Below are 13,079 nucleotides of genomic sequence, written 5' to 3'. Positions count from 1 at the left end.
TGAACCTGGGTCTCCTGCATTGCAGGCAGATTCTTTACCAACTGAGCTATGAGGGAAGCCCATAAAAAAAAAATTCAGTAAGTGCCAAATGTTATATCTCATAGAAGCAAATTTTTCCTCCTCTTATCTCTTGTAGCATCTCGTGTAGACCTTGAGCATGCCAAAGCTACATTCTGTGGTGCATTGTGATCATTTACGGAAAAGTTTGTCTTGTCTGTGGACTTCAGCCTCCTATAAGGGAGACCAGCAAAGCTGTTTACTTCTGACTCTTTCACATCACCTCACATTCCGTAGGCACTCAACTAATGTGGACATTTTTCTACCTTTGTTCGCTCTATTCTAAACCCAAAACATTCCAGATTAAGGAATTTTAACTCCTTTGAGATTTGATAGGAGTAGTAAACTCAGACTTTCAATGCAGCAGCAGGTAGCTCAGATTCCTGCACTTTTCAGTCGCTAAGTTGTGTCTGCCTCTTTGCAGCCCCAAGGACTGCAGCATACCAGGCTTCCCTGTCCTTCACCATCTCCCGGAGTTTGCTCAAACCTGTGTCCATTGAGTCGGTGATGCCAGCCAGCCATCTAATCCTCTGTCATCCCCTTCTCCTCTTGCCCTCAATCTTTCCCAGCATCAGGGACTTTTCCAGTTAAGTCAGCTCTTCACATCAGGTGGTCAATTTATTGGAGCTTCAGCATCAGTCCTTCCAGTGAATATTCAAGTTGATTACCTTCAGGATTGACTGGTTTGATCTCCTAGATATTCAAGAGACTCTCCAGCACCATGATTTGAAAGCATCAGTTCTTCGGTGCTCAGCCTTCTTTATGGTCCAACTCTCACATCTGTACGTGACTACTGGAAAAACCATAACTTTGACTATATGGACTTTCATTGGCAAAGTGATATCTCTGCTTTTTAACATGTTGTCTAGGTTTGTTATAGTTTTTCTTCCAAGGAGAAAGCATCATTTAATTTCTTTACAAATAGGGCCGACTCTTATCTTTATTTAAGGAGGAGAAAGTAAAACTTTCAGTTCAGCCTTGAACATTTATCTGTATTTCTTATCTATTTGTAGGGGGAAAAAAAGTCAGTTTGACCAGCTTTTTGTTTTTCTTGTTGACTTCTGTTTTCCAATATCTTAAGTTCAAATATAAATGAAGCAATCTATAAAATATAATAAGGTCAGGCTGGAGACCATAAAAGTCATCTACTGTATATGTCCTGAAGCCAGAGTCCAGGTGTAGACATCCATGAATGAGACTGGCAGAGAGGAATTCTGTAAAATTCCATGCAAAATTTTATAGGTACCTAAAAATATATATATTTTTCACAAGAGAGAGGATCCATAGAAGTTGTGAGGTTCCCAAAGGGGTCTATGACTCTAAAAATATAATCCAGTGCTTATCAAACTATTATGTTTTGAAGACTAAAATGGTACCATCCCATTGTCTCATTAAATGTCCTTGGGGAAACGTCCCTTTCTAGTATCACCCAGGGTCTACAGACAGGAAGTTCTTCCTTGAGTCTGTCCTAATCCCTTGGCACCTCCCTCATCATACAAGCCCTTGGTAAATTCAGTGGAAATAGCAAACAGCTGCTCACCAACACCCACCCCAAAGAAAGAACAAGACATTTCTCACATATCTCAAGCTGCCTTAAATGTTCTTTCTTTGGCAAAGAAGAAAAAAAAGAAATATATTTTTGGCCTCTAAACCTTTTCCCACCCGTGTGTATTTCTGCAGAAATGTTATCCATATGGTTCCCACTGCTTCCTCCGTAAGTCATTAGGAATGCTTTGCACTGAGAACTTTCCTGATGACCAAAGAGTCTTTGGAGGCTTTTAAAAATGCCCCCTTTAGCCTTTCTTCATAGAAACAAAGCTGCTAAACAGAGCCAAATGCAAATGAACTAAGACCTGCAAAGGTTGAAGTTTTATTCAAAACTCAGAAACCATGAGGCTTGAGTGAGTCTTTAATATGTCCATGCAAAGCCTTCATCTCCTCTTCCAGGTACAAGAGCTGATAAATACTCCATTGGCTCAGAGGATGCCATGGTCTGATACATTTAAGTTGATATTTAGAGTTGGATGTGGTGACCCCATTAAATTCTAAGCTCTTTCAATCACCCTGTAGCTTCCCCATTATTCCCAGAGGACACAGTAAAGATTTTAAAGTCAATTTGGGTGTGGAATTCCTGACTCCATCATCTACTACCTGTACTTTGGTATGCTGTTACCTATCTCATACCTCAAAACCTTTTTTAAATTGTGAAAGATAATATAGGGATGACCCAAATGAAATGCCTGATGCACAGGAAAAGTTCAAAACTTCTTTCTTCTTTTTCTCTATAACAGTAAATGGAATTTGGAAGGGTTCTATGTTTCCTGAGGGAAATATTGACTGTGCTTGGTGCAAGAGAGGATGATAGGAAAATGTTCCATAGCGTTAAGTCCCCTTTTCTTAAGTCATCTGGACCACAGCCCATCTTGGGAGTTTGATTAAGACAGAAAAATTAAAAGGAATTAGTTGGTACCTTGGACTAGGTGTTTCAGACTGATTTCAGAACTGCATTCCCAGCAGGGCTGCTGTAGCCTAATATGACTTAAGGTGGGATATTTGAGCTGGGAGATCGTGGAGTAGCAGAAAGTAAGAGAAGAAAAAAAGGAAGAGGGGGTAGCAAGACACTGGGGATGGGGGTGGGTTGGGGGAGGGGAGCGGAGAGGCAGAAGAGAAGGGAAGCAGCAGCAAGCAGTAGGAGAAATGGCAGATAGTGACCTGGGGCTGCATGCTGACATGGATGGGAGAAGCAGTGTGTGTAGTGAGTGTATTTCTGTGTGGTCAGAATCAAAGACAGGACTGTTTCAGGAACCATGGCCCAGGATCTGAACCTGAGCCAAAAGCAGAGGGAAGGAGAGAATTGTCCAAGCAAAAATGGGAGAAGTTTCTACCAGGCAGAACCAGAAAATCCCTCCCTTGGTCAGTGGCTGGAGAGCTGTCCGTGGTGCTGACCGCCCGTCCTTCGGAGCAGAGAGGAGAAGGAAGGAGGGACTTTGAACTGGCTACTGGTCACTCTGTCTCCTCCTCCTCTCCTCAGTCCTGCACTTCTCAGACACAGGCTCACTCTCTTTTCATCTCTTTTCCCTTTCCACCTCGCCAATTAAATATTTTCTTCACAAGTTCTCAATTCCTCACTCAAGAATGTCCTTTCCATTTTGTTTCAAGACTCCTCTTCCTCTAATTAATTCACTAGCCTCTGGATCTTTTAGGTCTAATCATCACATCTCTCTCTCATCACCCTTTGGATAATAATAACATTAGTAACAGTAGCAACTGTAGTTAAAGGTACCATGCTCTGAGCACCCAGTATGTGCCAGGGAGTAGTCCAGATTTTCTTAGATATATTAACTCATTTAAATATTACACCAACCATGTTAGTAGGTAGTTACATTTTCCTGTTATACAGATGAGGAATTAAGACTTAAGAGGTAAGTGATTTGGCCAAGATCACATAGCTATAGGATTCTGACTTGTCTAGAGCCAACGCTTTTACTGAATCTGGGTTCCTTTAAATTTCTCATCAGTTTTTCGTTTTTGTTCCTTACCGCTTCATCTGGTACCTTCATTGATGCCGACCCTTGCCTCAGCTTCCAGGGACTTTAGGAGCCCTCACTGCTGATTTGGTTTAAATTTTAAAAAGGAAGCAAAGGAAGCAAGCATACAGAATATGCACTGTGGGAGAATTCAGATTGTGCTCTGGCCTTCGTTTCTCCTTTAGGAAGAGGCCCCCGGGTCAGCAGCCCCAGCCGGCATCTCAGACTAAATGGGGAGTCTTTGGTTCTGTGTATCAATGCCTTAGCCCCGGTATCCTCGCCCCTTTCCTGTCTCTGGTGGTATGGAGAGAACTTTGCGTCTCCTCAGCGTCTCACTCCTACGTCCTGCCCACGTAGCGAAGCTCTCGCTTAATTCTGGGAGGTTACACGGGCTCGTGCCTACACATGCAGAAAAACAAACAGTCTTAAGTACTCATAGAGAGGCACTAGATACAAACGGACCCACACGGGCACCTCCCCAGACAAAACCACACTCGGATAGTTACGCACCGACACACAAGCACCCGCATACCCAGAAACACTCGGATACTCGCGACGCGCACAGCTCCAGACAGGCTGAAGAGCATCACGATGCGGGGGTCTGCGCATACCCGCCACCCACAGTCCCTCCGGGTGCTCAGACTCGGAGACGCGCCACCCCAGCCCCGGACCCACGCGACTCTCCGGGGGGCTCTGGCCTCAGCCCACCCAGGCCGCCCCTCCCTGCCAGGAGGAGGCCTCCCTTCCTCCGTCCTCTCTCCTCTCCTCCTCCTCCGCCTAAAGATGCACAAAACACTTCGGAATAAACCCCGGCCCCTGGCTCCTCCCCGCCCGCCCCCCGGCAGCCGCTCCCCCATTCATTTTCGCCCGTCGCCGGGTAAGTCCCTCCCCCCGCGTAGCCCGGCCTCCGCGGCTCCCCGCCCGGAGACCGCGGCGCACTTGGACTTCCCTCTCCATTCGCCAGCCGCCTCGCTCCCGGGCCCCACGGCTGCGAACTGATCTGGCGCGGGGAGGGAGGGACGAGGCAAGCGCAGGCGAGCGAACGGGCGAGAGAGGGAGAGTGCGAGCCGCCGCCGGGGCGCCGGGAGGCAGAGGCAGTAGTGACCGCCTTCCGGAGCCGGGATTCATGCCTGTCCTCGGGACCAGCGAAGGGGTCTTGACGGCTGAGTATGAGCCAGGCTGCTAGGAGCCAGGTACCCCCGCGCCTGCAGTCCCCGCGCCGTTCCCGGTATGCGAGCTGGACGCAGGGCTCTCCCAAGTTCCCTCCGAGCCGAATAAAAAGCGTCCGCCCGCAGCTCTCCGCCAAAGACGGACATTGACTCCAGGTAAGGCAGCGCCGGGCGCCGCGCCGGCAGCCCCGCTGCCCTTGGAGACCGCCCGGGACCGCCTGCGGGGCGCCCCCGCCCGCCCGGCCCCTCCCCCTCCCTGCACCCTCCGGCGCTTCCCTCGGCCGCCCCGCCGCCTGCAAGTCCTCGCAGGTTCCCAGGAGGGAGGGGTGTCTCCGTATTCTGGGGCGCAGAGGGTTAAATGCGGGTCTCAGTAAGTGGCGTGTGTGTTCCCAGCGCGCTCCCGACGTGTGTACCATGGTGAGAACTTGATATGGTGCTAGTGTGTGTTTGCGTGTGCGGCGTCGTTTGCGTTCGATGCGTGTGTTTGTGATGTGTGTATGTGTTTGTGTGTGTGTGTGTGTGTAGGGGAGGGGTGAAGAGGGGTCCTATAACCTACTTAAGGCACGATGTGTGTGTGTGCATGTTTGTACGTGTGTGTTTGTGTGTGCGCGCTTGTCTTTTTTAAATTAGGTCTCTCCAGCGCACAGGGAATGGGATCCTTGTTTTAGGATCACGTAGCCATCGGGAAACCCGCTGTGGACTCCCTCTGGGGCTCTGGGCTTGGGGTTTGGCGACGATTCTGGGGACTGGGATGATACCTTATTCAGCCCAGTATTGGTACCCTTGAAGGAAGATTTCTCCAAAGGATGGAGATCTGCTGCGCTTGGGCTCACCGTTTAATATGAAAGAGAAGCGGCCAAACCCTGAGGCGATGAGACGCTGTCACTTTAAATCCCACACTGGGCAGATTCCGGGATTCTGGTGGGAATTTGGAGTCGCTGGGTAGTGGGTGACGAAAGGAGAGAAGTCATCTGTGGACTCATCTGGGGCTTGGCAAGTCCGGATAGAGTCAGCCCTGCCTCTGTGTTTGTAATCATAACAGCATTACAACCCCCCTGCTCCTGGTGCTCTGGGGAGGAGCTGGGCAAGTTTGCATGGATCCCCCTCAAGGGAGAGGAGAAAGGGCCCTGGGGACTTGCTCATCCATCATAGCTGCAGAGAATCGCGGAGGAAATCTCATTTGGGGGCAGCTCTGGGAAACATGGTAGGAGATGGATGGGGCACTTGCCTAAGACAGATCCCTCATTCCCGTCCCCATTCCAGGCTTGGGCAGTCCCAAGAGAATCTTGTCCTATATTGTGCCTCCTCATCACTCCCCTGGGCTTAGGAGGGTACTGGGAGAAGGCAGAGAGGCAGCGTGTGTGTGTGTGTGTGTGTGTGTGTGTGTGTGTGTGTGCGTGCATGCACGCATCTGTGTGGGTCTGTGTTTCTGTACTGGGGGAGACCTACAATTTGGGAACTGGTCGTGGGTGGGGAACTCATGGTGGAATGTGGCGGCAATTGACTTAAAACTGCTGCTGATGGGCACCTCGCATCTCTTGCTTGGCTCCAACAAACTGCCAAGGGCACATGGGGTGGTGGGAAGAACCTCAGTAAGGAGGACAGTTCGGGTCCAGTCCCTCTTTCCTCCGCCTCCTAGGAGGCGGCCCTGCTAAGTCCCTTGGCCTCCCTGGCCAGGTCCTGCTAGGCTTGGACTCTAGGGCCAGCCATTGATTTGATTCCCGGATGCCTCTTAAAGGCTTGCCCTACTCAGCAAAAATGCTGAGTTTTACTGCTGTTAGCATGGCTTCCAGACTCCAGCAGCTGTTACTTTCCCAAGGTAAGAGGCAGCCGTTCTGCTGTTAGGCAGCGAGGCTCCGGAGGACAAGGGCTGAGGTGCTGGGCCTCTTGTCTGCGTCAGCAGGAAGGGGCCCCTGAATCAGCCTTCTAGGGGGAAACGTAGAAATATACTTGTCTTAAATACTTACATGTATTTACTTCTCTTCCCGGGAGAGATAAAAGCAAAGGTGTTTGCAGGAACCTGCCCTGGCGGCTGGGGGGCGGTGCTACCTGCAGGCACTTGCAGACACACCGTTCTCTGGTCAGAGGCTGATGTCTCAGGCGGGAGCCCTCACATGGCCACAGGGAATCTGCTTTGGGAAACTTAGGTCACAGCAGAGGTCCCTGGTTCACTTTGCCTGGGGTGTGTGAAAGCAAAGGAGGAGGCCCCATGTTAGGAATTGCTCTCATCTTATTTTTTTTTTTAAAACGTAGACAGTCAAAGCTGGAAGGAATATTAAAGAGCAGACAGCAGGAGTCCGTAGCCAGAGAGGATGTGAGAACTCCCCAGCCTTCTCTAGTGAGTTGGTGGGATGCCCAGGTCTAGAACCTGTAGTGCCTGACACCCAGATCCATGTCCTTTCCTCTCACATCGCTCTCCACCCCTACCCTGCCACCATGCTCCCATCCAAGATAATCACTTGTCTTCCCTCATCAAACTTCTCCGTTCAGAGGTGCATTTCAGAGCTGCTCCATCTGGAAACATGACCTGGAGAGAAAAGGTCCAATGCTTTAATCACAGTCCCCATTAGACAGACAGACAGACAGACAGACAGACAGACACACACACACACACACACACACGCAGAGAACATACATTCTTTCTCCAGTACCTACAGAGAATTACAGACAGCCAGGGACCCATACTGACCATGCCTAGTAGACAGAAGCCAGCAGAGCATCTGGACTGTACCTGAGCTCTTCATTAAGAAATGCTTTGCTTTCCAGAGAGCCAAGTGTCCACCCATCTAGTGATGCAAATACTTCAGGCAAATTCATTTCTTTACATTAATGAGACTTACCTCTATACAGCCATACGTATTGCCGTCATAGGCGCATACACAAGCACACACGCATACATGCGGTCTCCTGGACATGTGCAGATTCCGAAATCCTTTCTACTTGCTATATTTCCCAGCAGAGAATTGCAACCTCCGCACCAAATTGCATTCCCCTATGTAAAAGCATCACCCACACGAAGACTGGGACTTATAGTCCCAGGGAAGAGAAGTGTATAGTCCTATGAAAGATGTGCTCTTAAGAAGGCAGAATCAGGCCCACGCAAAAGTGAGCTCTCGGACTCCTCGGTGCTCGGTTTCAGGGTGCAGGTGAGCATGGAGGGAGAAAACAGGGGTTTCAGGCCCATCTGCGGTAGAGCCTTTCCACGCAGGCTTTTCTAGGGCTGGATGGCACTTTAGCTCCCAGAAGGGGGAGCTGTGACTCCATTTCAACCAAGAAGAAACAAGCTCAGAGATTCCAAATCAGCTGTTGGGCCCCTGTTGAGTTTAGACAGCCCAGCTCAGGCTGCAGCAAATATATTTGAAATTGTACAGGCAGAGACCCTAGAAACACTCTACCCTGGTCAGTCCAAATAAGACATCTCCTTCTTAATGCTTTTAACTGGAAAGTCCTCTTTCTCTGGAAAGATCTATGCCCAAGGGGCCTTCGGTTGTGGGAAGAGGCAGTTTCTGATTTGCATCCTCTAGCTTATCCCCTCCCAGTTCCTGGACGAGATCACCAGTACCTATCACCTGAACAGGCCACCAGGGTTAGACACATCCTGTTCTTCTTCCCTCCTCGCCTCCCCCCTGCTAAAATCTAAAGATTAGCAAATTGTCCACTAAACTCCAGGTAATCATACTGTAGACAAGATGGGGGTCATGTGAAGAGGACAGGTCTTCAAATGTCATTCTCCAAATAATTCCTCTTATTGTTCTCCATTCAAACCCCTTCTGCAAGGAATACCTCTGTCTTTCCTCCATCTCACAACATCAGCCTCACATTTAAAAAATCATACCTGTATTTTAACATGCAGCTCAAATGACTCTTCCAGGAAGTCTTCCCCACATCTTATTTTGCAGTCAGTCTCTTTCCACCCCATCCTTGCATATAATTTTGTCTGACTCTCTGTTTTAGCTTATGTCTCTCCTTGCCCTGTTTCCTGGCTCTTTGGGCCTGCATCTTGCTTGCCCTCTTCAGTACGGTCAAAGGTTTCAGGAGCATCTTTTGTCCCCAGGAACTGACACAGGCTAGTTGCTCTAGAAATGTTTGCTGTTACATTTGAAGCCCAGACTCATCAGTGGCTGTAATTTCTCTCCCTCTTTCTCTTTCTGATAATTGTTTCATATTCATTCAAAGCAATGCAATAATGGCTTCAACATCACACAGCCTTCACCAACAGTGTAGGAACACCAATAATGATACACAGACTGTATCATTAAACTTCTGTCCTTCTTGGAAATGAAGATTTGCCTGCTGTGTTCCAGGGTCTTTAGTTTTGTTCTTATTTAATCTTCCTTCTCACCCAATGAGACAGATACGGCCCCTTTTTTTACAGAAGAGGGAAGTGAAAGGATGTTGAGGTCCCTCACATAATCAACAGAGCTAGACTTTGAATCTAAGACCTCCTTGCTTCAGCATCTCTGCCTTTCCCCGTGTACCGCTGAGGTAATGGTAGCCATCGTGGATGGCTAACAGGATTGGGTTGTTCAGTAGATGCTAGGAAGAGTTGGGGGCCTATCATTAACTCTTTGAAATTGATGTTTCATGATGTATTCATCAAGGAATTTCAGTGTTTAAAGACTTCACTATAACCAAATCATTCTCATTATTCAAGAATCAAGAATCTGCTTTGTAATGACCCTAACACATGACCACTCAGCCTCATTTTTAGTACTTTCAGCAATAGTGACTTCTCTGTCACACAAACCAGCCTATGTTGTCTAGGGAGGGCTTTGTTGAAATGTTTCCTCACCTTGACACTAGATCTCTCTTCTGTCCATGGGTCTCTAAAACCGTGCAACACAAGTGTAGTTCTCTTCCAGTCTTGTAGCCACAAGTATTCTCTCTTGGGCCGGATGGGCTTGTTTTCACAGCTCTTTCTCCTGTAACATCCATTCAGGCCTCTCACCAAGCTGGATGTTGTCCTAGACATTGTCTAGTTTATCTTACTTACAGGGTAAGCCACAAAAAGGAGAGGTGAAGTTGAGTGAGGATTAAAAGGACCGTTCATTCGCGTTCTGATTTGACTCACATTTATCGGCTGCCTACTATTCTTCAAGCACTGCTGTAGACCATGCTGCCACGTAGAACTTTCTGTGACGCTGGATAGGCTTTCCACGCTGCCCAGTATGGTGGCCCGTAACCACATGGGACTGCTGAGCACTTGAAGCATGGGTAGTGTAACTGATAAATGGGTTTTTAGTCTTACTTGAGTTTTATTTGTTTTTAAAATCTAAATAGTTGTATTTGGATAGTGGCTACTGTATTGAATAGTGCAGATCTAGGCATGGGAGATGTAGCGTCAGCATGGAGCTGATGATGTAGCGGGGAGAGATTGCTAACAAAGGAGTAAATAGATAGGCAAGCGAAGCAATTTCATATAATAGTAAATATCATGCAGAGAAAAATTGGGGCTAATAGGCTAGAAAGAAATGTAGGTCCCAGAACTTTAGATCGGGTCATCAGGAAAAGAACCTCCGGAGAGGGTGATATTAGAACTGAGATTTCAATGGGAAGGAACCAACCGTGTGATGACGTGGGGAAATTCTATCGAAGGCAGAGAACCGTGATGGGGTCACTAGGCAGGGTCAGCCTCAGGAAATCTAAGGGATGGTGGGACTGAAGCTTTTGCCTGAGAAAGAGAGCATCATGAGTTGAGAATAAGATAGGGAGGGGCCAGATCACAAAGGCCGCGCACAGGGTGAGGGGTGAGAACTGCAGACGTCTCCCCTTTGAAATCTCCCTGCCTAGGAAGGAAGTAGCCCGCGGACTGCGCTGAGGAGAGTTCGGAGGTTGACAGAAGCTCATCGTTACGTATTCTCTCTGGGTTTTCATCGTGTCCATTTTTAATCAGTCATCTCAGTGAACGCTTCTAATCTTAATTCCTAGTCCTGCTCTGAGCGCTGTGCCCTCTGGAAATGCCCAGATCTAAAGGGAAGGGGGGAGGACCTGGAGAGGGGGAAAACGACCAGAAAAGGAGGCGGGGAGATGAATACCTGGGGAGAAGGTAATTGAAATGAAGTCTGATGAAAAAGGACGAAAGCTGGAATCAGTTAGGATCAGCAAATATTTATTGCAACTCTTGTCTGGGAAAGGCCTTGAACAAAATGGCTTAGGGGGTATGGTGATGAATCCCGCCAGAATTAGAGGAGATCTGCAAATCCATAAGTGATTGTCTTTCATGGGGGACGGATCATTGTCATTTCAGAAGTTCTGGGAGACTTTGCGGAAAGGGAAGATTCAAGGAAGACACAGAGGTGGTGATGGTGGGAGGAAGGAGGCTGTGACTATGAGGTGTCAGAGATCAGAGACGATGCCCATTTGTTTTATGTCTTCATTGACTCCAAGTCTCATATACTAAGGCCTCAGGGACTCAGGGTACCTGGCTCTAGTCCTAGCTCCTACCACCATGTATCTGGACTCCCTTAAGAACGTAGCTGCCCTTCTCTGATCTTGCCTCCTGCGAACTGAGAAGGACCACACAGTGGCCTGCTTCACAGAAGGGGTTTGCTCAGCTTTATGGAAATGGTGCCTGACGAAATTCTCGCGAAAGCGGAGAGAGAGGCCCACACATGATAGTCACGCTTCACAATAAGGTACAGATGTCTTCTCAAAAGCAAATCCAAAGGAGTCATGACTCAGGGCGCAGATTGTGACTCAACATGGGACTGCTGGGTGGGATAGATCTGCCTTTCCTGTGACGCTTAATATCGGAGTGATTAAGTGGTAGCATGGAACCCATCGTCCTCCTGGAACATGGTAGCCTAGAAAGGCTGCCGAGAAATCCACAGACAGTCCTTGCTACTGAGGGGGCAGAGAAGACAATTAAGAAGATAATGAGGCTGAGGAAAAGTGAAATTAATTTCTTTTTTGCATGTGAGGGTGAAGGGGATCTTTATTTCTCAAAGGAAGTATCTTTTGGAGATTGCAGGTGGCCTTAAGGAGAACACACCGAAAAAGACAGGGTGAGAGAGAGTTAGGGGTGGTAAATTACCAGGCCTGTCTGCGGTCCACAGGCGGACACCCACAGGAAAGAAGGCCCGTGGTGGACACAGCAGACATCATTCTGAACAAATCTTGTTCTCAGTTTGTGGAGATTTTCTCACGGGGTGCAGAGCTATATACAACAATGTCAGGGCCATCTTGGGAACAGCTAAGAGACCGTATGCCCCCCAAGGGTGAGGAGGTAGATGCATAAGGCAATTAACAAAAGCAAGATGCAATAGTTTTTGTGCAAATTGCAAAGGTCGGAGCAGCGGGGCTCCCAGTAAATGGCCCATCTGAACAGCTAGAACCCTTTGTAAGGGTTAACCCAATACAGGCCCAGAGGGGTTTCTGAGATATAATTTATCTAGCCTTTCAGAGGTCCTGCGAATGAACCAGTGGGAACCTCTCTGAGAAATAATAGATCCAGGGGGCACCGTGGAGCCGCCGAGTTACAGACTACAAGCTGATTCAGATGGAGGGAGGGCAGACATTTAGGACACGCTTGCTCTTTAGAGAGCTCCCGGTTCCAAGTTGTCAGTTCTTACACATGAGAATTTCTCATGGGCCGTGGGATCCCTAGAGATTCTGGAAACCCCAAGATCAGTCTGGAAGAGCGTCTGAGCACTGTGACAGAGACTCTACCTTAAGTAAGTACGTTGGGTTTGCACAGTGGTTGATAAGCTGAACTTCTCACAGAATTTCGCGGGTTCTGAATTTACAGGCACATCATAGGGGAAGGACCCACACAAAGTCTTAGCTGGCACTATAAAAACATCTACACAAAACATAGGAACCATTGAAAAAAAAAGAAAGAAAATCAGCACTTCGGTGTGTTTGGGAATTCAGAGAAAGATGGAAATGTACGTTACCCGGCAGGGGCTGGTAATATGGTTTTTCTGTTGGGACAAATTTTGGAAGCATGACTCTTTGAGATGACAGTGGACTTCATCGTATGCCATTGCCAGGGATAGATGAGGCTGGGTGGGGAGGGTGGTGTGGCTGAGAGGGGTCACCAAGAATTTTATCCTGAATGCATATAAGCAGGACAGCATCATTCAGAGTCCAGTGAAGCCTTACAAATGATCCCCGAAGAAAATATTTCTAGATCAGCCCCGATTTTACCTCCTGTCATTCCTGACAATGGGAATTACACATTTAGGCCAAGCGTAGAATGGAACTTGAGGAGATCTGGAAGGATCTTCACCCACAATATTTAGAGATGGCTGAAATATCACAATCAGAAAGCCAGTTTTGGAGTGGAAGAGTGTGTGTGCCAGGCACGTCACCAATGCTTTGTGCT

The 13,079-nt window shown here is 48.1% G+C and overlaps 1 protein-coding gene across 1 annotated transcript in view; it reads left to right on the top strand.

The window, feature by feature from the left end:
• Positions 1-4,519: 4,519 nt before the first annotated feature.
• The window catches only part of BRINP1 (BMP/retinoic acid inducible neural specific 1), a 187,551-nt gene continuing 178,991 nt past the window's right edge, over positions 4,520-13,079 (top strand). Inside the window, exon 1 of the mRNA XM_043453745.1 lies at positions 4,520-4,909. The gene's annotated coding sequence lies outside the window, so the exon portion shown is untranslated. The remainder of the gene's footprint in view (positions 4,910-13,079) is intronic.

The sequence above is a fragment of the Cervus canadensis genome, chromosome 30, assembly GCF_019320065.1.
Source record: "Cervus canadensis isolate Bull #8, Minnesota chromosome 30, ASM1932006v1, whole genome shotgun sequence".
NCBI classification, from domain to species: domain Eukaryota; kingdom Metazoa; phylum Chordata; class Mammalia; order Artiodactyla; family Cervidae; genus Cervus; species Cervus canadensis.
This window is presented reverse-complemented; position numbering and strand designations above follow the sequence as displayed.